This window comes from Ptychodera flava, chromosome 18 (assembly GCF_041260155.1).
Source record: "Ptychodera flava strain L36383 chromosome 18, AS_Pfla_20210202, whole genome shotgun sequence".
NCBI classification, from domain to species: domain Eukaryota; kingdom Metazoa; phylum Hemichordata; class Enteropneusta; family Ptychoderidae; genus Ptychodera; species Ptychodera flava.
The window spans coordinates 38213190-38240021 of NC_091945.1; the positions used below are offsets into that span (position 1 = coordinate 38213190).

At 39.5% G+C, this 26832-nt stretch overlaps 1 protein-coding gene across 2 annotated transcripts in view; it reads right to left on the reverse strand.

Annotated features, from left to right (window-relative positions):
• LOC139117739 (thrombospondin type-1 domain-containing protein 7A-like) overlaps positions 1-26832 on the reverse strand; it is a 229674-nt gene that overhangs the window by 136261 nt on the left and 66581 nt on the right. Inside the window, exon 1 of one of the 2 annotated variants that reach the window (XM_070680983.1) lies at positions 11670-11690. The exons of the other annotated variant lie outside the window; for it this stretch is intronic. The gene's annotated coding sequence lies outside the window, so the exon portion shown is untranslated. Of the gene's footprint in view, positions 1-11669; positions 11691-26832 lie in introns of those variants that run through there. 2 annotated transcript variants of the gene reach the window in all.

Here is a 26832-nt window from a genome sequence, read left to right on the forward strand (position 1 = left end):
ATCGAAAATACGTATCAACAAACAAACAAACAAACAACCAAATATATAAACAAACAAATAAACAAACTGCTCTTTATTGACAAATATTAACAAAACAGCTTTTGGCTGTTATTTTATTAAAAATACAACAAATATAACAAATAAACAAACACAAACACATACACACAAACAAACAGACACAAATAAACAACAAGTTCGAGTCCCCTGTTGTTGGAAGCGCCATGGTCGATGGAAATCCAACACTGCTATGCTAAGGATGGGTACATTGAGGAATCTTTGACTAGGAGACTTGCGGTTTCTCAAAGTTTAGGTTTGTGGTCTGTTTGTATTTTGTTTATTTAGATCTCCCCATTTTCCCGTTCTTTAGTTTTGCTAGTTGGGGAGCACCGCATTACCCTTACTCATTGTGTGAGTGTTTTGTGCACAGGGGGATTGATTAGATATGAAATTTCCCGCGATTCGTAGTAAAGCGGGAAATTATTGTCTCGTGACGTAATGTGTTAAGTTTTTCCAAATTGGGGCATTGGTATGCAAGCGACACCAGGTGCCGGTATTGTTTCGTTGAGCTATTTATGTTTGTGTCAAGATAGTAAGCTTCATTCTAGCGGTTCTCTCACTGTCCATCAACAGTCAGATTTATTTTCAATTGAAGTAAAAAGTACTTTGTCATTTGAAAATTTTTAAGATGATGCCCAACATCAAATTGTAAGCATATGTAGCATTGTATTTGGGCACACGTTTCCAGAGTTTTCCTCTGTAATAGGTTTAATCTCTGGTTTTTCCTGGACGGCTATATGCTTCAGATATTGCTGAAATTTTTGTATTTGTTTTGTATTGTATTCGCACTTTTGAGAGAGTTTTGTGTATTTTTGGCGTTAATAAACGCGGACGCTCGCACTCAAGTTGGGGAGCACCGCATTACCCTTACTCATTGTGTAAGTGTTTTGTGCACAGGGGTCATGATTAGACTTTCTCTTCGCAACTGAAAAGCTTTAAATAGAAAAATACCTTGAACATTTCATCGTTAGCATATTGGGATGACCTTCTGGTGAGAAATAAGTAACACAAACTAGAAAGGAATTGATTATGTAATCATCTTTCAGAGTAATTTTCACCCAAAGAAAATCTTCAGCTGCACTGGGCAGCTGTTCAACACCTTTGCATATGGATTTCTTCACAAAGCAAGACACTCCACCTGAATACCTTCCGAAGTGGGTGCGCTTTTGTCTGGCCACGTTTACAGATACATAGTCGGCCAGATTAAACTGGGTAGAATTACGGGCCCATGTTTCTGTCAGACAAATAACATGAAAATTGGTTAAATAAGAAATAAATTCCTGATCCAAAAACTTACTACTTAAACAGATACCATTAATATTTCAACACATAAATGAAATACCAACATCAATAAATTGACCTGCAGTTCACTACTTTAAATGGGCTGTTAAACTTCATTGTTTCAGTCCCGTTGCTCTAATTTCGGCTTCGGCCTAACTCCTAACTCCTATGATTATTAGCCGTCAAGGCAAAAATATTGTCTGATGCTTCGTCATAAACATACAGTGATCCATCGATCTTCAACTTGTCGTAATTGAGGAAGGCAAGTTTCCCTTCGTCTCTGACTTTCTTTAAAAACGGAGCCAACTTTCTTCTAGTCTCCCGTGTCATTGGTAAAAAGTCCTCGGAAACACTGAATGGGGTATTCTTCAATCGCCTCCTTGAAGTTTGTGGAACTTGCTCGTTTTGTTTCAACTGTGAAAACTTTGCAATTGGATGAGGACGGGACTTGGCATTTGTCAGTCTGTGAACTCTCTCAAAATCGAAATACTTCCATCCAGATCAAATGTCTCGGAAATAAATTCCTTTACCTTACTTTCGGATTCTTCCCAGGTTTCGTTGGGTGACTGCTCGATGCCGTAGATCACGTTTCATTCGCCCTTTCATGTCGTCAACTTCTCGTGTCAGGGAACTTACACTATCCTTTAAATTCATATTCTCTTCAGCAAACTTCTCACAACTTCGATAACTTCGTTCAAGTTCCTTTCGTAAACTGGAGACTTCTTTCAATTCATCCACTCTTCCGTGCACATCTTTAAGCTTAATGGCAACATCGATTTGACCACTGAGATCAAATAAGTTCTCTGATTTCACGGATTACGTCGGCTGTATCAAATGTCTCATCAGGATTCACCATTGCACTTGTAGGCGTTCTAGGGTCACGTTGGCTGATAGAATTAGTAATTTTGGTTTGCCTAGAGGATTTTGGACCGGGGTTGAGTTCCACATCTCCACAAATGGCCAGTAGAAACGGTACGAACACCTGGGACCGAGAAGTATCTGGCATCATGACACTGGATATCGTGTCGCTTGTTTGTCGAGGTTTGGTAAATTCACCCTTACACAATGAGTATCAATATCAATGTAGACAGACAGTGTCAGTGTATTTGGTAAATCAAGTTTCAGAAACAGGTAACTCACTGATAATGCCAGACCAACGATGAACGATGTCGCCGCAGTCCTGAACAGCAGCTCCAGAACAGGTGGCCATTTGGCATGCTTAGTGGTCTCATTGTTGAACGACTCAACACACCGCCAAGATGAAGGGTGAAAAAACACACCAATACGACTCCGCCACATTTGAAATGAGATACCCATAGTTTAGGATGATTTTACACATGAACTTGAACCGTAGCGTAGTCGAATCTGAAGTCTATCTTTGAATAACTCGTTCGAAATTGACGAGCGACAGAAAAGACGTGTTACCTCGTCAAAATCAAATGGCGCCCCCATTGCTGTAAATCGGCTGTCTGTATTAGCGGATTTATTGATTGAGTCAACATCACAGCCGTCACTCACGTAGTAAAATAAGACAACTTTGCCTTATTTTACTGCTTGTGGGACGGTTGTATTTCTTACACGTGCTCTTAAATAACTGCTCCTAAATTGACGGCATTTGTCATGCACTTCGCAAAAATAAATTGTCACTTTTCGTCGTCCGCTTGACTCCCTCTCCTATGCCGATGCCGCATGAAAACGCGACTTTGCACATTTTTTATTTTTTAAATTTCGGATAATTACTGCCTTGTACCCAAGTTTGATGTCCCACATCTTTCTGTCTATATGTTGAATAAAATATTGATACTAGATAGAGGATACTACAAAGATGTCCTTTCGGGTTGAATCATGGCACGCTGGGTCTGCATTGCCGACATATACCATATATTTCACGGCGATTTCGGAACTCTTATATCGATACCAGATGGTACAACACACAATCACTCTTGTCTCTTGTGAAATTGCCCATATTTACCCGATAAATATCGGCAGTTTTGGGACTCTAATATCGATTGTAAGGTGATACAAGAATGACTTGTAGACATGTTCGCCACTCCGAAGGGTGGATTCGTGTATAGACGGTACCATACAAAAGTATTGACAGGCTGGGTGTGTGAAATCGCCAATAGTTGCCCGATAAATATCGGCAATTTCGGATTCTATATCGATACTCAGGGACTGGTCAGTTTCTTCGGCCTAGGGGGGGGGCGATGGATTCATGGGGGTCATCCTGTTTTTGACTTTGGTGATGGGGGGTCACCATGTTTTTGAAATGCCCAATAGGGGGGCCGGGGGTCAGTGTGTTTTTGAATTTCGACACAGGCTCATCATTGCCTAAAATGCATCGTGTCAGCCTCAAATTTCATCATTCAGTTGCATTTTTCGGCGCGCCCTTCGGGCGCGTAACTTTAATAATCAGACATATTTTTCAGCACGACCAACTTTCACATATCAGGCATACATATATCAGAGATAATCTGTATGTTCAATATTTTTCACCATGCTCTTCGAGCGCATTACTTTAATATATCAGACATTTTTCAGCACGCCCTTCCTGTGCATGACTTTATTTTATTTATTTTTTTATTTTTTTTTTATTTTATTTAATCTCGAACCAACAGGTTGCCCCAATAACAGGTTTGTTTGAAAATAAAAATATAATACAAAAACGAAAAGTATATAACAGTTACAACGTAAACAAACAGACAGGAGAACTCACATAAGAAAAAACCAAAAAACAGCAATAATGCGAAAGATACACAGAAATACATCCAGATAAAAGTAATTATTCAGAAAAAAGGATCTTACATAATCCATGACGAAAATTACTGAAGTTATTAAAAATATCTAAATTTTGCTTGTTACAGATAGAATTAAAATATGTCTGAGATCGTGATAAAAATGAGTGTTTCAAGATATTCGTACGTGCTGACACTGGTCTAAAAAGAACAGCACGACGCAATGTAAAAGCAGGAACGTTAAAATGAATCTGTGCAAGAACATCTGGTACACTATAAACTGAGTGAAGGATTTTATAAAGAAAAAGAGTGTCTAAAAATTTTCGCCTGTTCTCCAATGTGGGAAGGCGAGATTCATAACATACGTTACTATACAGAGCCCTTGAGTAAGCCATCGATGAACGGAAACAAAGATACTTGATAAATTTTATTTGGACTCTTTCTAATTTCTTTATTAAATATAATTGATGAGGGGACCAGATGGGTGAGCAGTATTCAACGTGGCTTCTGACGTAGGAGACATACAATGTTTTTAAAACTTTGATGCTATTAAAATATTTACAAGAACGCTTGATAAATCCAAGCATTTTAAAAGCCTTTGAAACAACATGGTTAATGTGCATACTCCAGTTAAGTTTACTTGTTAAAAATACACCAAGGTCTTTTACAAAGTTGGTGCGAGTCAAGATAGTTTGCTTAGCACATCTGTAAGGAAACATTTTGACGTTTTTTTCAAAGTGAATGAAATACATGTACATTTTTTAACAATTAATGACAACTTCCATTTGCTCGACCACTTCACAACCTGGTTGATATCTTGTTGTAGTTTGATGCAATCGGACATGGCCATAAATAACTTGGAATCGTCAGCATACAAAGATAAATTTGCATGGTTCATGCATTCAAACATGTCATTGATATAAAGTACAAAAAGGAGCGGACCCAAAATAGACCCTTGGGGTACACCTGATGTGACATGTTAATATACAAGACATATATATCAGAGATATCAGGATGTTTCATCCCGCCTTGGAGTCACACAAAGTCAGCTAAAATTCCGGTTCGCTCACATTTTCGGTGGAAATTCCCAGCCCATAATGAAGTACAGGACTTTTTACACAATTGTCTGAATTTGTGGTATGAATGAAATGATACATGACGTGAAAATTGGAAGAAAATGAACACTGAAACGGCCAGTTTGCGGCGTAAGCGTTAGGCTTTATTTACACAACTGTCATTCCCAGCTAAATCTGGGGATAATCTTCTTCCTAAATACGTAGTGTACCAGTTAATATCTGATTATCAAGAAATGGCTGGCTGCGTATATGCTTCGTAAAAATTGTGTGATTTTGCATTCCAAGTCCGATGACATTGTGTTTTCCTGTCTTTTGGTTGCGCAATCGGCACCGCGTTTTCAGCTTCCTGCCCGGAGAGTGACACGTGACAAATGAATTTACAATTTCGTACATACCGACAAAGACGAAGTTCATTCAGACGCCGTGTTACGTACGCTATCTTTTACGTTCCATACTGCATTTTGAAGAACAACCACAGTCCACTTTGAACATGGCATGGAGCTAAAAACGGACAGCTACATGAACGCGGTTTCCGACCTCAGAAGCAGCACTTTATAGTGCAGGGCTAACTTTGTGTTGTGCCTGGTTTATAATAGAACCCATTGGTAGGCTAAACTAAATACAACACCTGACAATATCTGGTATCTAAAACGATTTCCTAATAGTAAGATAAAAAGTAGTAGTTGGCGAAAAACTGAAATTAAATCGATTCTGACACGAAACTCGAACAATTCTAAAAGCGACTTGTTTTGGCTTCGCGAGTGTACCTAAAACAGATGTGAATCTGTGACCACGCTGATATTAAACTGAATGCGTCATTCTAAAATCGCGACGGTCGAGTTTTGTACAAGTAATGAAATACGTGAACTTCAGTCAAACAGTTGAATATCGCATTCTCTGATATGTTGAAACGAGCATTCGTCGTTCTTCGGTGGCGACTGTCCGTTGAACTACTATGATAACGACAAGACCAGCAGCACGCTGTTTTTCCAGCGTGATTGAGTTTATCCCCAGGAAAAAGTAGTTGCTGATTCGGAAAAGGAAGTTCATGGTTGTTTAATTTTTTTTCCAGTTCATGGAAATTATTCTATTATTTTCAATTTTGGTTTCTTTGAATTTACTGCGTAAGTTGATAATTACCTAATAACAATTTAATCGCAATGATTTTAATGCTATACTGACATATCATGAACTTGTGCTGTGAAATATCGCATACTTTTCAATAGAGATTGACTTCGACCCTGGACTTCGACTCATTTCATGAGCAGCCCGCCAATAAAAGTTCAGTTGATCGAGCCAAATTATATATGCTCTATGATAAGCTCCGGTACAGATTGAAAAACAAATGCTAGGTCAACATTGTGTTACATTGTAAATCACGGCACGATTCTAATATAAGTATAGCTTAATTGCACGAGTAGGTGTGCTGTTACAGTTGTAATCACCACACTTATGGTCAGGAACTTGTAAACATCACGAGGCCGAAGGCCGAGTGATGTTTACAAGTTCCTGACCATAAGTGTGGTGATTACAACTGTAACAGCTCACCTACGAGGTGCGATTAACGACTTATACCACGAAAAACAGGCCAATCTTCTCTAAAATTTGAAAATTACTGTCAATAAATTGTCTACTGTTCTTGAATACCCATAATGGAATGGAGTGACCCATTGTACGTCGAAAGGTTCACAGAGGTCATTACGCACCTGGCATGCGAGTTTGGGAGAATGACCTATCCCAGACAAGTAGGACAAGGGCTCTGGTCAACTGCAAATCTGCATTTGAATAAGGGCTACAGAGTGGTATAATGCACCTGTGTAGAAGGAAAATGTTTTAGTCTGATTGGTTAAATAAAATGGCTTGCCTTACTCTGTCGTATTGGCTATTGGCTAGCGAGAAGGAATTCAATCTGTAGATGTATGTGATTGCCTCGTGGATGCATCAGGCTTTCAAAACCATTTTCGTGTTTTCGACTGGTCAAGATGGACCTTGTCAACTTGTCTGATCTGATGACCCAAGAGACTTCCTAGAGTTCCATGGACGGCGATGTAAAAACAACCAAGTGGATTTTACACGGGCAAACTGCCCTATAAGAGCAGCCGCTACTACGGAGCGCATAAAATCCACGATGTGTACTTTAACTTATAAAAAAGTACTTGGCGATGATTACACCGGACGGCATTGTACTATCGATGACCCTTGCCAAGGGATAATCAAGTCCTCCTGCCAGAAAATATAGTCTTTACACAAAGCAAATGTGCAAGATGGCTTGGCCAGACTGCCAGCACACTGGATATTCTGGCAAGGTAATTTATTCTTGTACTAAAATATTTATACACAAAACGAATTCTGTAAAGTTACAAAATTAAATTCATTGACCAAAACAATTTGTTGTGTGTGCGGCAGTATCACAGAATTTCTTTCGACTATTCCACAAACGTTACAAAAAGGCTGTACTTATTTCCATGCTATTCATGACATATGTTTTGTGTTTGATAATTTCAGGTGAATGCGGCAACATCTCTGCACCATTAGGAGTCGATGAGCAGCTTATCACAGAACAAACAGGTCACAGATCAGATGACGGTTTACGCGCCTCAAATGTATGTCTACTGCACAACAAAAGCATGTGTCGAATATATTACTACCACCTCCATCTAGTGTTAAATCAGAGGAATCTGTAAGTAAACCAGTTTCTAAAGTTACGACAAAACAATGTAACAAAATAAACAAGATTGGGTCCAACCCAAGAAGACGCCGAATCTAAAGATGGACAGTCTTCATCAACAAATTATATTGCTTACATTGAGCATGGTCCAAAGAAAGTTAAAATTGAATTATAAAATGTGATGCTATAACATATCAGTTGAACAAATTGTCTTCATTTTGTCATTGAATGTGTGTGAATGCTTTAGACATCTCGACTTGACCTATTGTTCTCTTGCAAATTAGTAATCAGTCATACTTTTTCCATATTTTAATAAGTAATCACTACACTTTTATTGATATGATAATGATTTTCTTTCATTAAAGTGTGGTGATTACTATTTACATATGAATAAAGTATGACTGATTACTTATTTTGCATAAGAACAATAGGTGTCAGTCGTGTTTTCAGGGATAAATGGATGGCAAGAACAATAGGTCATATGACCTGGAGTGGTATAATATAGCAAAAGTGTACGTGCGCTATCCGCATCACGTTCCCTCTGTGCCCGCATATAATTTACAACACAATAGGCTTTATACGTTTCCAAACCCGGCAGAGCAGACACCGGCGCGATTTTCTCGCTATAAAAGTTCGAACTATTGGCATATTTCTAATTTCTACTGAGAGGAATGTTGCTCGCCAAACTGTCGAAACAAAAAGACGTCGCAACCATTTTCACACACAAAAAAAAGAAAACTTGTGGTGACATACAGGAACCTATTAGCTCCACCGCATGCTTTATTTAAATCGTAACGTACGCGTAGGCGGGAACAGTTTTGGTTGCTGGTGATCTGCGTGTAGGTCGCAGATAACCGGCAGCTGGGAAGTCTCGGTTACCCAGACTCCTCTGCGCTACTGGCGAAACGAGAGTAGCGCAGAGGAGTCTGGGTAGCAGATGACCGGCAGCTGGGAAGAAGACTGACGCATGCGCACTCCTCCGGACGGAATTAACGTATTCTACTTACCTGCTTACGCTATAGCCTTGACTAATCTGGAAACCGTTAAGACATAAAAAACACGGCACGCGAACTGGCCTACAATGTTCATTTTTGTTAAAATCTAACACATTTCCAAAAAAGTTATGGTTTCAAACTTATCGTCCACTCAAAGGCCGTATTAGACGGATTCAAAATTTACAATAAAACGAAAAATGACCAAAATCACTCAATGGAAGGTGGGTCTGCCCATGGATTTTTTACATTCATGGTCTACCCCTGTTCCCTGGTGTTGCACTGTAAGGGTCACGTGATAGAACAAGAATGGATGCAGAATGGGCAAAAACACAAATACGTGTAGGAAACGACGGAGTTGCAGTATATGGGTGTGTCCGTGCGATCTCGCTGCATTGTTAGTTAAAATTTAGTATATTTTGTAATTTTTGTTGTTGTGAATATTTTTTAACCATATATGGGTTTCATCAAGGTTTGATGGATTATCGATTGATACCACGGAATGGTTTGGTGCCAACGCCCAACAGTATTGTCGGTAAACTATGTCTGCAGAATCAATAAAGTTATGAAGATAAATTCTTTGTATCGTGTGATGAATTGTCATTAGAATACAATGCGTATTATTTTTAGCATACATAAGAGAGTAAACATAAATGATATATTGGTACAACATTGGTAACTACGTTTGGATATTGGCATGATATCTAGAGTTATTTTCAATTTGTTCAGAATATTTATGGCAAAGGAAAATTCACTTGTGGACATAAAATTATTACTTCATGCAAATATCAAAAATTTGTTCTAATAAAACCGAGAAATGGGTGACCGTGTTGCGTGCTTTACCTTTCCTTCCGTGTAATTATCCTAAAAAAGTTCAAATCATGTTGAATTGTAATAAGTGAGAAAAGTAATTTTAGTATATACAGTGATAACGTCCCGCCGAAGATAAAGATAAGAGTTCTCTTTGAAACAAATCAATCGCAATTCTCCTGGCTTGTTCGTCTTTTCACACGTATTACAGTTCCGACATATCTCCGATGAAAGCCGAGGACTGACTTATAAGCTTACGACAGCCGTCACGGGGCGGGGAGATGGGGTGTTTTCAATATTTCATACGGGTAGCTTTTCAAGCAACCGGACCCTAGTGTTCAAAAAAGAGACAGCAAAGATGCGTAGGTTCAGTTTAGGAACATAACATAATTCAGAAAACATGAATGCTCTAAGACGCAATACGTTGGTTCAGGAAAACAAATACCCGCAGAACGATGCTCCTGTCGCTTATAGGAATGCGACAGAATGTTCGCATTAATACAGATGATCTAGTGTATGAGTGAAGAATATTATTTTTGGTGCACCATTTGTTTTGATCTTTCTTTGGATAACCACAGGGCGAACAATTGTGACAATTTGCATAAATGTCGGTCACATCCCATTGCGACCCATTTTGATGACCTTTAATGGAAACCCACGCGGGTTCTGTACGGTTCAGGTCAAAGTATAACCTGGAACGTTACACAAATCACGTGAGGGCTCGAAATTAACTTTTTTCCCTGTAGTCCACTTGGGCTACCATTTTCTGAAGTTGGTAGCCCAGTGACAATGACTGGTAGCCCATGCGTTTTTCAGTTTAGGGATATTTATTTTCCTTAACTAGGCAAGAAAAGACCTATTTTTAAAGATTCTGCTCATGAAGTGAATTTTCTTGTCATTTGATGTGAATACTTGCACACCGTTAATGCCCGAAAGGAAACCAGTAATACGGTATGAATTGGACAGCAATGACACTCAAAAGTTTGGTGACCTATTGACCTCCCGTTTCATACTCAGAGTTGTATGCAAATTTCGATAGTCACCATGGCAACGGCTTCCTCTCAGCCGATGAGACATACACTTTTAAGCACAGCAAGGCTAAAAATAGAGCATGGGCTTTCTGTGCAGGGGAGGAGACAATAATTTCCGTGTAACTGTGATTGATACATTATGATCTAAGATGTAGTGAAATTGCATTTTCATAGGCCATCATTTCCTGTGCCTTTCAACGAAATACATCAGTTCACAGGTTCACATATTGAAACTTTGTTGCAAAATTCCACCGCACGGTCGTCTTTGCAATTTGCATAACAAAGTTTTAGTCTGGCCTTTCTGTGTCAAGATAGCTAGCTAGCTGGGTTTGACTGCATTCAGCTCATCCCAGTGATTGATATCGTATGCCAAGTTCTAGTTCTGACTGAATTTCATGTCCGGAGCTTTGGTAGTCCGTGTGGGCTACCATTTATTGGATTTTGGTAGCCCAAGGGAAAAGTTGGTAGTCTGTGGACGCGGGACTACAGCTAATTTCGAGCCCTGGTCACGTGATTTGTACTCGCCTATTTATACAAAGCGTGTAGAGTTTTGTGAACGATATCTTCTTAGAGTTACCATTACTACATCATATGCATGATGGCCAAAAAGGCAGAGCGTCTGAGATTTCCCAGTTTCGCGACGTTGGAATTGTTGGTCTTCCTTTCAACAAAGGACAGGTATATTGAGCTATATTAACAATAGCTACATTGATTCATTCATTCACCCATCCGTATGTTAATTCATTTATTCGTTAATCATCCATTCATCCATTTATAAAGTTATTCATGTAAGCTAAAAACCGTACTAAGAGATGTAGATGTGCTCTCTTGCCGCAAAGACTATCACTTTATGCAAAGTTGTTGTTGGAGCTGTAACATAACTTTCATAAGACGAACATATACATGCCTAAGAACAGACAAGTAACAATTTCACCAGGAAAAAAGTACCGCATAAAAGGATAGTTTTCAAAAATATCTTGTAAAACTCGAACCTCGAGTTGTGAGCGTAAAATGCTTACCTGTACTGCAAGTATATGCCACTTTTCAGCCTTGGAGACTTATCATTCCCACCCAGTTCGTTTGAAACCGACTCCCTTTTACATGCGGATGTATTATTCGCTTCGCCACACGTCCAGGCGTTTAATATCTATACCCATGTGGAAATAGTTTTACAAATCACTGGGTCGTTGCATTCATCTTTTTACCTTTGCTGTGATTCAAATTGTGTCACATAACTTCTGGTATATCTCAAGGATGAGTTTTTCAAAACGCCATTCTCAGAATTTATCCAACTACCAACTTTACGAACTCTCCATTTTACTCTTGTAAGAAGAGATCTTGGGCCTACTTCCACTGTGTGGATCCCTATGTAAAAGTTACAAGATTAACTAAAGTTTTTCCAAAGAATATGTGTCATCTAAAATTACTGTATATTTGTTTAAAGACTTTATTCTATCCTTATCAGTATGGAGCTCTTTCCTTTGTTTTTACAGAGTGGAGGGACTACTGTTTATAAATTTCGACTTGTAATGTACCAACGGTTGTGTCTAGAATAGATGCTTTTAAATAAATGTGCGACTAGTGTTCATAAATTTCCTGATTTACCATGAGGTACACTACATATGGATAGTTTAACTCCTTAAGGATTCTTAATTGTTGATTGAAGATGATTGAAATGTCCCACACAAATATCTGTGCCGCCGTTCTACCTTCAGATTATCACGTCGTCAGTGTTTTTAAATATTCAACCTTCAACACTTTTCCACATCCAGATATTGGATATTTCATCTTTTACGTCCAGTTCAGAATTGACATAAGACATGCTACTTTTTGCTCTCTGTCCTCACTCTTTTCTAGTTATGTGTCTTTTCTTTTAATGTTGTTGTATAACTCATTTGAAAAAAAATCCGCATTTAGGGATTAATTTGTATCTTCTATAACGATTTAGTTTTGAAGAAGTTTGTTTGATTTATTTGTTAACAACTTGTCACGGGACTAAGTCCTGTACATTTTCTTATTGATGAATTCATTAACTGATGTTGAAAAAGACTTCCAAACAAAAATCGCAAGATACATTATGACAGAATCAACCTTGCCAAGCTTCCCTTTTTAAGTGGAAAACATCAACATAGCTTGTGACCAAACTGTTGCGTGAAAACTCCAGTGTTCATAATGGATTAACTGACCACAGGTGAGGTCTAGCAAACTCGCTCACCAAGGTATGTGAGTAAAAGTATCGTAAAAAGACATATAAGGTTAATTTTCGTCACGACTTGTTTTCTTGCATTTACGATAAATATTGGCGTTACTTTCAATGTCGTGTTTAGCAGAAAATCCATCTTGTGACGTCAATATTTGTTACCAAAGTAAATGGAATTATAGGAAAAGTTTGAAAGACTACAACTGCAAAATCATCACACTTGCAGTTATCAGTTGAGAAAGGTTGGTTATTTCTTTGAAATATAATAAGAAAAGAACGAACGTAAATAAGAAACACCAACCTTATATGCTGTCTATCAGTTTGTACACCTCTTAAATTTATGTATAGTCAGCTTATTGTAGCTGTAGAAATAAAATGGCACATCATCTCTTGGACATCAAATGTACAAGTTTGTGAACAACACAGACAGAAAACTTGTGTTTTGTGAGAATAATTTATGTTGTATTTTGTAAAGGTGCGACAGTTGTTGTTTGTTTCGAATGGCGGTTGAACGTGACGTAGTCGGTCTTCAATGGTCAATGGAGGACCGCAACACTAGACAGGTGTAATTGAAGGCGAGGACACCATCAGAGTTGAGGTCGTTGGCTTTATTTACAAACATGGGAACTGTGCCAGAGCTCTAACTTCTGCTCTTATATCATCGTCATTTTTTTTTTTAAATTCGGACATTGTTTTCTCATTTGTTGTAATTCATTTCGACTGTCTTACAAGTGCTAAAAATAATACTTATTGTATTATAATGACACAGAATCACATAATACAAAGAACTTCTGGCTCAATTTTTTGTTGTTGATACTTCAAACATAACAATTATACCAACCGAATACGTGCTACAAACACACGTACATTCTATTGGGTGATGAAACAATGATAACGTCTCCACATTAAACCTCGCCCACTTTCAAACGTCGGCACGGCAAGCGAAAGTTGCAAGTTGCGCAACGTTGGTAGATAAGTGCATTTGATATTACAAGTGCCTGTTGATCAAACGATTAGACAGAAAAATAGATTTTGAAAGGTTTCAAGTAGGTGTGCGTGCAGGTCTGTGTGTTGCAATCGACCATGTCTCCTACTATTGTTAAAATTTAAAGCAGACGGACCCGCCCACACAGCAAAGTTATACGGCAATTTTTCTGAACAGGTATATAGTAGGTTTTTATTTCTACTAGATATTTTCAATCTGCGAATAGTAAGTTTATTAATTCAGAGAGCACGGTTTTGTTTCATGTAAAGTTCAGGGGAAAGACAAAATTATTCATTGCTGCAAAAATCTTAAACTTATAGGGACAAATGCGCTCTTTTGATCTTTGTGTTTTGTCGATAGTGTGTCATTTGAAAAGTCAGTTTTGTTTCAACAAATTGAAATATGGTTAAAAACTCGTCAAAAAACAGACCACAGTCGCTGCATACAGACAAAACAGATGAAGAAAGCTTGTATCTAAGGGAAATGGATGTTAACTATTATAAACTTGCAAATTTCGACAAAAATCCAGCGGGATTATCTTTGACATTCTCCAAATTGATAAAGGATAAAGTGTATGATTAATCTGACGCAATTCTTTCATTTTTTCATGATTCATCAAAGGGCAGAACGATGCAGAACATAAAAAAATCAAAGAGTGACTTGAACTTATGCGCCAGACATAAGAAGCTGCTTGGTTCCAACCTCAATGTCATTCGGGTTTATACGCTGAGAAATGTGGCACAGGATATCTAGACAAAACTTTGTCTGGAAAAGTTGAAATTCCTTGATCAGATCTCTTTTTTTAACTTCCATGGTTAGGTTGAGGACTTGCGAAAGTTGTAAAATGGTTGGGTTAGCAAGGGGTAGACATAATAGACGGAAACCACCAAAGCTCTATGAATATTGGATGAATATTAGTAACAACTATACATAGAACATGATTGGAGCTAATTTAGGATAATTGGATGGTGAAGTGATGTCAATTTCATCTACAAGTGCAATCTCATCTGATTTCCTTTTTAAGTTACACACTTGTTTTTATCTGTAATTTGCAATATTACAACGTTTAGCTATACGGCACCTAAAACTTTGAAGAAATTTGAAAATATAAGAAAATCCAATTATCCCAAATTAGTTCCAATCGTGTTAGATTAGTCTGACATGATGATCGATAAAGTTAAAAATAATGTACAGACCATCAAATAAGGAATTGTGTGTTAACACAAATCCAGTTTGTAAGTCCACGGAGCTAGGCTGCCTGCAGAACAACATGTCCTGAAGTCACTTTGCATTGCTGACGTAGACATCTTATACTGGTTATCTTTCTACTTATCTGCTGACGTAGACAAACTTTGCATCTGCTATCTAGCTACCATCTTTCTTGCACACGGCACTTGACCTAATCCTTGCTGCAAGCTTCTGATCCAAGTTCATTCATTCTAGGCCATCAGGCTGTCTGCCAAGCTATTACAATACTCCCTGCCACTCGTCCTTTCCGTTATCCAGCCTTCCATTCACTGCCGTATTCTATCTTACCGCGTACCAACGTCGACAATGCCTCCTCGAAAACGCGCAAGAAGTCTGCACCACGCGTAACACTGTACCTCCGCCTATAGTGACCCGTTCAAGATCGACGCAAAGCAAAGGGGCGTCTACCACACTTGACCGTCTCGCCGCCACAAACCTATCTTCACCGGCTACCGTAGCGTAGTATACTAGTAACGCCTGCTCTCGGTCTAACACACCCTTTTTTCAGTCGCCGTTACAGCGCCATGGGACGGAACTGCAATATCAACCAACGAAGCATTCCCTCAAACTGGAGCCGTGACGTTGGAAAAACGTTCTCCACCCCGCAGACTTCGATGGCCGACATGGCCGTCATATGCACAGTCCGACCATTGGTCCGACATAGCAAATCTACTACAGCAGCGCCCTCTCACTGACCTCCTTGGGCAAGCCTCTACTTCCGGCACGATGCTGAAGTTAGACTCGGTTTCGGATTCGGTTTCGGATTCAGTTTCGGATTCGGTTTCGGATTCGAGTGACTGAAAGAATTTTATATTTTCAGCCGATTTTGTTAAAATGTGGATTACTTTATTTTCACTTGGAATTTATTTTCTTTACTTTCCCTGGACCTTTTTTCAGCTAAAATCAAATCAAATCAGACTAGAAAAAGTGAAAATATATCACAGTGAAACAATGAAAATCTATTCTTAGCTGAAATAAACTTCTGTCTGTTCTGTGCTGTTTTGTGTCTATGTTTACAACTATTGTCTTACGAATTCTGACTAGTGTTATTGATTATGGATTGGTATGATTGCGATTATTTTACAGTGAAAATAAAATGGTCCATAGTACTTCGGTATGTTGCAAAGATAAATACTTGTCGTCAAGAACAAGTTTTTAATGGGTTGCCTGTCGGCATAAATTGTGTGCATCTATTCACAAAATAAAATAAAATGGTTAAAAAAATAGAAATTACAGAAAACTTCAAAGCACTTTAATTCGAAATTGAAAGTAAGTGGAGGAAAACAACACTTACAAAACATTTATACTTTAATTTGTTTATTTGTCACAATGTGTGTCACATGGTGTAATGTGTTGTATTACTTTGATGTTTTGGTTGATGTTGATCAACATGTACTATACTAAACTCCCGGACTAAACTATCAGTTAATATGTTGTGTAATAAAGATTGCATTGAATGCATTTCTTTGAATTGTGCGTAGTACTATTAACGTAAAGGTATACTGTCACCTGTTCCAATTTTGCCACAGTTACAATGGAAAGAGAAAATCTAACCAATCACAGATTTTAAGCGGGTGGCCGCTTTTTAAAAACAGCGCCCTCACATGGGCATTTTGAATACCAAGGAACGCCCCTTTGACCATATATGGGCATATTTAGATTACAGGTGACTGTATGTCTTTAAATAGTCCTAACTGCATAATGCTAATAATTGAGGTGGACACTTTTGACTTGTGTAGTCATGCACATGCACCATAGTTTTTTATCTAGTGCCGAAAGTGTTTAGTAATTTTGAACTGTAAGCTTAGAAGTTATGGTTATGTGTTAAATATTTATGTCATGAAATACATGCTACAATTTATGCTGTGAAATATATATTACATATGCCGACCGGTTATCCATTAAAAACTTGTTCTTGATGACATGTATTTATCTTTGCATACGGAAGTACTATGGTCCATTTTATTTTCACTGAAATTTATTTCAGCTGAAAATATTTTCATTGTTTCACTGTTATCTTATTTTCATTTTGTATAGTCTGATTTTATTTATTTTAGCTGAAAAAAGGTCCAGCGAAAGTAACGAAAATGAATTCCAAGTGAAAAGTAAAGTATTCCACATTTTAACGAGATCGGCTGAAAATATAAAATTTCTTTCAATCACTCGAATCCGAAACCGAATCCGAAACTGAATCCGAAACCGAATCCGAAACCGAGTCTAACTTCAGCATCGTACTTCCGGCAACAACAGCCAAGCAGAGCCAAGATGGCGGCGCCCGTGCAACGTACAACCGTCCAAACGACGCTTCCAGGGGAAAACACGGTTCCGCCTGCCTCGAACTTTACTGGTAACAACCTCCTTCATGGCCGCGGCGTACCCTCCGAAAGCTGCCAAACGTCGAACGGATTTCTCCTGCCATTCGCTGGGATATTCTTGCAGGCAAGGACGTCACTGTGAGATCGCGCCGGCTTACCATGGATGTAAAAATGCTTATACTCGGCTACGATTATAATGATGGCGAACGGCATATTATCATCCGCAACGAAACTCTGTCGCAAACGCCAAACGTCGAACGGATTTCTCCTGCCATTCGCTGGGATATTCTTGCAGGCAAGGACGTCACTGTGAGATCGCGCCGGCTTACCATGGATGTAAAAATGCTTATACTCGGCTACGATTATAATGATGGCGAACGGCATATTATCATCCGCAACGAAACTCTGTCGCAAACCCCTCCAGGACAGCAGGGTAAATAGACCTCTCACTTTTCCTATTTTTTCAAGCTTTCCCCGTTTATAAAACGTCGTATGTGAGTCATTCCTTAATCGTCGAGCAGAACTGCATGCATACGTTACGGACATTGTCGGCATGTCGAAACGCATTCAGCGGTTCCCCTCTCTACGAACACTATCGCATTTTCAGCCAAGGCAGCTGCACTCTTGATAAATCATGGCATCAAAGTGAACTTGTCGGTTCGCGATACGCTCATATACACGTCATCACTCTCCGATCTCAAGGCCAACGTATGCAACATATGCAATAGCATAACCCACACTACCGAAGTCTGCCCTCATCATGAGAGTAAGAAACCTGACAGCAACTTCCTAGATTTCAATCACCTTCATCGTTCGTCCGTAGAAGCGGTGAAAACGCGTCATCTCCAGGTTTAGAAAATGTGCAACAGCGCTAATTCCTAGGCAGACTGCCAAAGAAAAGACTGCAGTTTTTTCCTATGTGTGTCTAACGTGCCACTCATCCGAACACTCATCAGTACAAGGAAAATGACAACCGAAAGACCAAGCTAAATGAGCTTTACTGCATGATGCCCCATCAACGCCCAGTTTAACCGATGCTATGGCTCCATCAACACCACTTAATATTGACACTCTCGTTGCCGGACTTTCAAACCACCCCGACAAGGATTTGTTGAATACCTGCTCACGTCATCGACCTCATTCACCGCTATCAGTAGTAATCATCTTTGGCCCAACAGGATCCAGATTTCACGTCACAGCAATTGTTTCCAAACAACAAAGGCTCTCTTACCGGGCGTTCATTACACCACAATATGCCAACAAAAAAGCATCTAATCGTCGTCTTACCATCCCCTCATGACAACGACGAATTATCCAGTACGATTACCTCATCGGCCATTCAATGTGCTGGGCAAGAAGCCGAACTGTCAAACCATCCTGACAAGAATTTTGTTGTTACTGGACCAATTGCAACCACTGGATGCCACTCTACGAATTTTCCCTGTTGCCAAACTCCAGGTGTTGCGGTCTCAGTGGAGTATAAAGATGATCTACAGCAAGAGATCAAGAACAGTCATTTGTTCTCTGTCCCATATCTACTGTCGTTTCACACCTTGGTGACATGTTTTTGTTTTTATCGGGTTTTGTCTATTATGGCGGACTAGTCATTGGAAACCGTCATTCTCCTGTGCTTACATGTCAACAGTCTACAGCGTTGCACATGAATTATCTCGAGTTCAAAACTGTCTACTGGCTACCCATTTGTTGGTGCCTTCGTTTGCTGCTCATGTTACCTTTTTATTGCACTACTGTTTCTTTCAGTCCGTTGTTTTGGCCACCTTGGAAACCGTCATTCTCCTCATGCTTACATGTCAACAGTCTACAGCGTTGCACATGAATTATCTCGAGTTCAAAACTGTCTACTGGCTACCCATTTGTTGGTGCCTTCGTTTGCTGCCCATGTTACCTTTTTATTGCACTACTGTTTCTTTCAGTCCGTTGTTTTGGCCACCTTGCAAAACAGTGTTCTTCCGAGCATTTGTTTTTCACACGCGTACACCATAGACATGACCCGGTGTATTTGCACCCCCACAGGGCAGGTACGTTAATAAATCTGTTTTTGTTTTCCGTTGTTGTTTCATTTACAGATGCCATATCATGAAGCCCTACAACCCATTGCAGCTGAGCTTCAGTCTACACACGACAGGCACCATTGCTCCTTTCAGCTAGAACTACATATGCACCGTCCAGGAAGCCCTACAACTCACCGCAGCTCCTTTCACGTCTATACCATATACCTTAGCGTGACACACTTTTGCCAAGCAGCTCCCTCTGCTGCACTGGGCACCCGGACAATTGATCTTACGCAACTCGAGTACGATCCTGGTTACAATTCTCTGCAGTGTACAGCACACCCATAACATTTGATATCCTGCGACAACTGTGCTCGCTGCTCCGCTCGACTGTGTATGGACCATATCTAGACCTCCTGCTGGAATCTGCGTTCGTCTTAGCCTTCTTTGGTTTTCTCCGCTGTTGCGAATTCACCTGCTCTGGACGCTCCTTTAACCCTGCATATAACCTGTGTGTTCGCGACCTCAACGTCCCAAACCGACACTCAGGGCGATCCGGATGCTCTTTCCGTGAACATTAAGCCATCCAAGACAGATCAAATGCGCCGTGGCTTTAGCTTCGTCTATTCGCCACCAAGTCAACGATCTGCCCAGTCACAACAATCCATCGTTTCCTCAGAGTCCGCCGACAAATGTGTTCTTTGCCTCAGGAACCCCTCTTCATCCTTCCAGAAAGAGTACCGCTAAACCGCGAGACATTCACTGCGCTGCTCCGTTCCTTACTTTCGCGCCTTGGCTTCCAGCCCCAACTGTACGCTGGACATTCATTTCGCATTGGGGCAACCACCACAGCCGCACACGCCCACCTTCCAGACCACCTTCAAACTCTCGGCAGGTGGTCCAGTGACTGTTACCGTACTTATATTCGGACACCAGAAAGCCTTCTGCGTCACGCATCTCATCAATGACTATGCCATAGGGCCTTTTGTAGAGACACTAGCCACTCGGTAGCACTTTCTTTTTGGTTTCGCACGTACACCACATTTCGGACCTGTCGGGACCACGCAGGGCCACCTGCAACCTTCACCCCATGCAGGGCCACCTGCCACCCACTTCACCACTTCATGCTGGGGCCGCACAGGGGCACCTGTCCCCCCAGATCATTGCTCCCCCGAGCCGTGCTGCCAGCCCCTCGGGACCGGAGTCCATTGAGCTTCACCCACATTTCACCCCTCATGCTGGGGCCGCACAGGGGCACCTGTCCCCCCAGCTGCAGCTCCTCGGGCCGGGAGCCCATAGCTCCCCCCCGATCCGTGCTGCCGCCCCTCGGGGCTCTTATCCCATACTCTCATCTCGAACCAAGCGAGTCAACTTGGTCTCGACCCTCATGCTGGGGCCGCACAGGGGCACCTGTCCCCCCAGATCACAACTCCCCCCGAGCGTGCTGCGGGCCGTGAGCCCACAACTCCCCCCGAGCCGTGCTGTTGCCCCTTGGGCCGCGAGTCCCATACTTTCATCTCCAACCAAGCGAGTCAACTGGTTCGAGCGTCACCAATCCATACTTCCTACACACATACACTCATACATACACTTTCATGGGGGGTCTCTCCGTCCAGTCTGTTTGACTGTCCTCCGCTTGGGCCGTCCATTGCATGTACCCCCACTCAAGAAGGTGGTCTCCACCAGCCCGGTGGAACCACTTTCACTTTCGGCTTTCCAAAGGTCTGCAAACACAACTTTGCAACCCAAACCTTTGCCCAGGAAGCAGACTGGCGGAGACCCCTCTCCCAATCTTTGAGTTATTTTGTGCTTAGTTTTGAAATGGTTTTTGCCTAGATTTTACTTTCGTAGTTTTGCTTGACATTGTATTTTCCGTAGTTAGGTTATCACTGCTTTGTATTTGTCCACTGTCGCTTATTAAATTCTTTTAACACCATATCCTGTGTAGCGGCGTGTGCTTACAAAATAAGGAATTGTGTGTTAACACAAATCCAGTTTGTAAGTCCACGGAGCTAGGCTGCCTGCAGAACAACATGTCCTGAAGTCACTTTGCATTGCTGACGTAGACATCTTATACTGGTTATCTTTCTACTCATCTGCTGACGTAGACAACTTTGCATCTGCTATCTAGCTACCATCTTTCTTGCACACGGCACTTGACCTAATCCTTGCTGCAAGCTTCTGATCCAAGTTCATTCATTCTAGGCCATCAGGCTGTCTGCCAAGCTATCCCGCCACCAACCCCATCTCCTCCTTGGTTCCACTAGTCTGCTTCCCACCGTGGGCCGTCCATTGCATGTACCCCCACTCAAGAAGGTGGTCTCCACCAGCCCGGTGGAACCACTTTCACTTTCGGCTTTCCAAAGGTCTGCAAACACAACTTTGCAACCCAAACCTTTGCCAGGAAGCAGACTGGCGGAGACCCCTCTCCCAATCTTTGAGTTATTTTGTGCTTAGTTTTGAATGGTTTTTGCCTAGATTTTACTTTCGTAGTTTTGCTTGACATTGTATTTTCCGTAGTTAGGTTATCACTGCTTTGTATTTGTCCACTGTCGCTTATTAAATTCTTTTAACACCATATCCTGTGTAGCGGCGTGTGCTTACGGGAGAGGGGTCTCCGCCAGTCTGCTTCCTGGGCAAAGGTTTGGGTTGCAAAGTTGTGTTTGCAGACCTTTGGAAAGCCGAAAGTGAAAGTGGTTCCACCGGGCTGGTGGAGACCACCTTCTTGAGTGGGGGTACATGCAATGGACGGCCCAAGCGGAGGACAGTCAAACAGACTGGACGGAGAGACCCAATGCCACAGAGAAACATAGACAGTCTATGTTTCTCTGTGACAATGCAGAGATTGTAAGGACGGCTTTTTGTCCAAGTGAACGGTAAAAGTCTTGTTGTGGTATGCTTAGTGATATCCATCACAGTACTCCTTGCATCTGTTCTGAACCATATTGTGACTAGAGTAGAGATGAGAGAGACTGTCAGTGTTTGTTGTTGTTTTTTTAAGTAGATTTTATTAAGGTTATCAAAATAGTTTACAATTTCAATGATGGGAGAGTACATACATGTCAGCTTATTTCTCTACTAACAAAACAAGAGTTCTCTTTTAATGAACAACTTGCAGATTATATTTTTACTTTATACAAACAAAGAAATACCTAGTTATATTTATTATTAGCTACTATTTTTATACTGTAATACTTTATCTTTATTGAAGAAAATTTTAACTTATTTTTGTATCACACTTTTATTGCCACAAATGTGATGTAAATCCTATATTTACAAGCAAGCAATAAAATATTATTATTATTATACATGTCAATTTACAAAAAGTACATTGCAATGATATCAATAAATATCAGTCAAGAAGTCTTAGAGACTATATGCATATGAAAAAAAAATAGAATAAGATTTTCGACTACATACATGTTATAAATTTACTGTATAGTGGTTGTAGGAATAAGAATTTTTAGAGTACCATCCCATTTCTTGTCGTCTAAAGACAATTTATTCTACAATGATCTTTTGTAGTAATCTTTTGAAAATCAAATGATTTGGTTTTCTGATTTCAAGCTTTGGCAGATAAATATTATGTTTGGCATTCAAAATTAGAAAATTAACAAATGTGGAAAGGCTTTTATCTCCAATTAGTATTTGTTTTGCATGAGGAAAAAAATTGTAAATAAGACCAACTTTATCTTCATCTTCATTTTGGATATATTTAGACCACACAGACAGCATACTGTGAAAAAATCATGACATATATCAACAATAAGATTGAACTTATAATTCAAAAGTAAATTAAAACTTCCAATTTTCAATTCATGTCTCTTAAAAATATTTTCCATGGATGTCTAATATTTTCATCTAATAATCTTCTCAACCACTTAACACTGTGTGCTTTGTATATGGTCTTAAGATCTGGCATTGTTAGTCCGGTGTTGGTTGTTCTCAAACTTGTTGATTCCTCTTGAATGTTTTCTCATATGTGATCTTCTTATCAAATGGGATCGAAACAGAAGATAGACATTTCACTTAAATTATGGCAATATTTCTTATGAAAGGTGACAAGGAGACTATATAGTTTTCAAAAAGCAGAGAATCCAAAGTTTAGTTTGGTAGCAATCGTTTACTTGAATGATGAAGGGGTACATATTTTGGTATTAATGATACAATTTCAGTCAAAAACTTGATACTGCCTTGTAAAAGTTAATATCTCATTTGAAACTAGAGTATATGTAGAAATAACGATAACATACTCATTCTTAAATGGCAGGGGTTGAAAGACTGATATTGGAAAAAGTGATTAAAATCATGATAGGCTAATTGAAATGGCTCTTATTCAAAATTTGTTCGAAAAAAGTGATTTTGAACACAATGCGTTTTGTTATGTGCAATAGCACCATATGTAGCTGGAGCTTCGAAATTAAAAGCCTGAAACTTTTGCCTAAACTTTCGATACAGGAACTTTAAAGTCTATACATCATTTCCAAAGTTTTTATTTTTTCTCGTCAACCACTCAGCTAGGAAAGATGTGCGCGAATGGCAAAATTTGACTCTTTTTTCATGCCTGGTGATCAGGGGGCCACTTTGCACCCCAGCCAAGCAGCGATATTTGCATATTGACCAACAGGTACAATTGACGTCATTTGTTCCACGCTATTGACACGAAAGTGTACTTAGCAGTCCTTGTGTAAATTACGCCACAAACAAAGTCAGCTATATAAACAGTGCTCACAGACGCCCAGTAAACACTGAAAGGAAGCCACACCGGCGGTCCAGCTAGAGGGACTTGTCAGGCTGCTCCAGCGAGGACAGTTTTGACCAGAATTTAGAAAGTGATTTCAGGGGGAATTGGTTTGAAGGCGCATAGGCATACCAATTTGAACCCCGGGCATCTGGGACGTGTTGCTCCGAAATCTAACTCTGAAGGACAAAGCGCGAGTGGACAAAGCAATAGAATGCTCAGGACAGATTGGAAAGTACGATGAGGCAAAGTTTCATTTCTACAGTATCAGTCTTAGTTTGATCTTTTCACTGTTAATTTTATTTTATGAAAAACGGAGCGATCCCGTGCCTGATTGTTTCCGTTCACATGCATTGCTAGCTCCGCGTGGCAGGCTGTGTGTTACCGGCGTTATATGGCCTCCTACCACACACACGCCCTGCCACGCAGAGCTAAGGGACTGGTCAGTTTCTTCGGCCTGGGGGGGGGGGGTGGATGGATTATTTTTTGCCAACGTCAAAAAGTGGCTGACCCCCCCTATTCCAAATTTGAAAACAGGTTGACCCCCCCCCCCGGGGCACGACATAGGTAAAACAAAAGGTGGACATAAATTATATATATATATACATATATATATATGTATTATATTATATATATATATACATATATATGTATTATATTTTACATATATTTATATTTTAAATAGTCATTCTATGTTTTAATGAAATTGTTGACATGTCAGTTGTAAGATAGGAATTTCAAAGTGTCAATCTTAAAGTTTGAATACAGTACATTTTGAATGAGCTGTATTTTGAATGAGCTGTGAATGTATTTCACACTTTCTATGCTTAACCAGATGTCCTGAACTGTTGTACAGAAATGGATGTCAATCATTAATATCAAAGATCAAAAAGCAGTGAATCAAAAACTTTGATGGGTGTTAAGACTTGCTAACAATCCAATTAAATCTCCTGAGGAGCCATAGAGAGCTTTTTTAGCCAAATCTGATGTGTACAGTGTCTGAGAGGACCTTCTCTTGTAACATTGAAACCATAAAAGCACAGCTAATAATGACAAAAACCGTCTTTTTTAACTGTTATTTGGTTCATAAAAAAGCATCTTTCTACAGAAAACCTGTGAAACAAAGGAAAATAATTGCATCAATGAGAAGGAAAGATATCTTGTCATTTTTCTATCTCTAAAATAAGTCACTGTATCAAATATATATTGTGAAATATTTGTGCATGTTGCTTTCTCATACTGAATTATCATAGAGAGAACAGAAAAGTATCAGGAATTTGTCATCCTTTTCATATGAAATGCAGATTTCATAATGGTATACTTTCACTTAGCAAACATCAAGATATCTCTGATTTATTAAAGTATGGCCCCGAAGGGCGCGCCGAAAAATATGAAACATCCTGATATCTCTGATATATATGTCTTGTACATTAAAGTCATACACCTGAAGAGCATGCTGAAAAATATCTGATATATTAAAGTAATGAGCTTGAAGAGCACGCTGAAAAATATTGAACATACAGATATCTCTGATGTATGTATGCTTGATATGTTAAAGTTGGGTGTGCTGAAAAATATGACTGATTATTAAAGTTACGCGCCCAAAGGGCGCGCCGAAAAATACAACTGAATGATGAAATTTGTGGCTGACACTAGCAGTTTAGGCAATGATGAGCCTGTGTCAAAATTCAAAAACACACTGACCAAAACCAAAAAATGTTGAAATTTCATGTTTTGCATAGGAAATCCGGTTTTTGGACAATTTTGCATAAAAAAATTGATAAACCGCATAACAGTAGTTTAAATATATCAATCCGCCATTCGATGATGAAAATCGTTCCATTTTAACGGATTTTCGTCTAAGATGGAAATAAAGCATTTGATTATCATTTGCCAATAAACGTTAATATTTTTAGCAAAACTTTTGTAAGAGAGGCATGTAATAAAAACATTATAGCCCAAACAAGGGACTATGTACCCTCGGGGCAGGAGACCATTTGCCCTCCTTACATCGGGCAAATGGTCACCTACCCTCGGGCACATAGTCCCATGTTTGGGCTATAATATATAATGAGGCATGAGTACTGTATACACCTTTTTTACGTAGCATAATCTATCTTCTATGACCACAGATTAACAAATTCATGATTTGTATTTTTTTTAAAACAAAACTCCAAAATTATGACATGATCAGTGCAGGTATCTTAATTTGTATCTAGCATATGTCACAAAACATGCAGCAAAACTGAATGTGTTGGGAATTTATGTTTGTTGTATAATCTTCATGCTATATTTCGATTTGATTTAAAGGGATGAAGATGATTTTCATGCAAATGCATTCTTGTGAAAAATGTAATGGAAATTAGAAAACAAAACCTAGACACATTATTTTTATGTATGTTATTTGTTTCTGGGTATCAAAAGTACAAATTTTGTACCTTTGGTAACTTTGTCGAAATTACTTAATTTTTAGTCAAATTAATCAGAAATCACATCTCAAATTGTTCTTAAATTTTGTTTGCAAGTTCCTCAGGATATCCTCATTTAGGTAATATGTGCCTCGAAAGTGAAAGACTTCAACTTTTGCTCAAACTTTCCTCAATGAAACTTTCAACCATTCTCTTACCAAATCAAGAATAAAAATCAGGGGTTGCCGTGCAAACTTTGGTACTAGAGAGAAT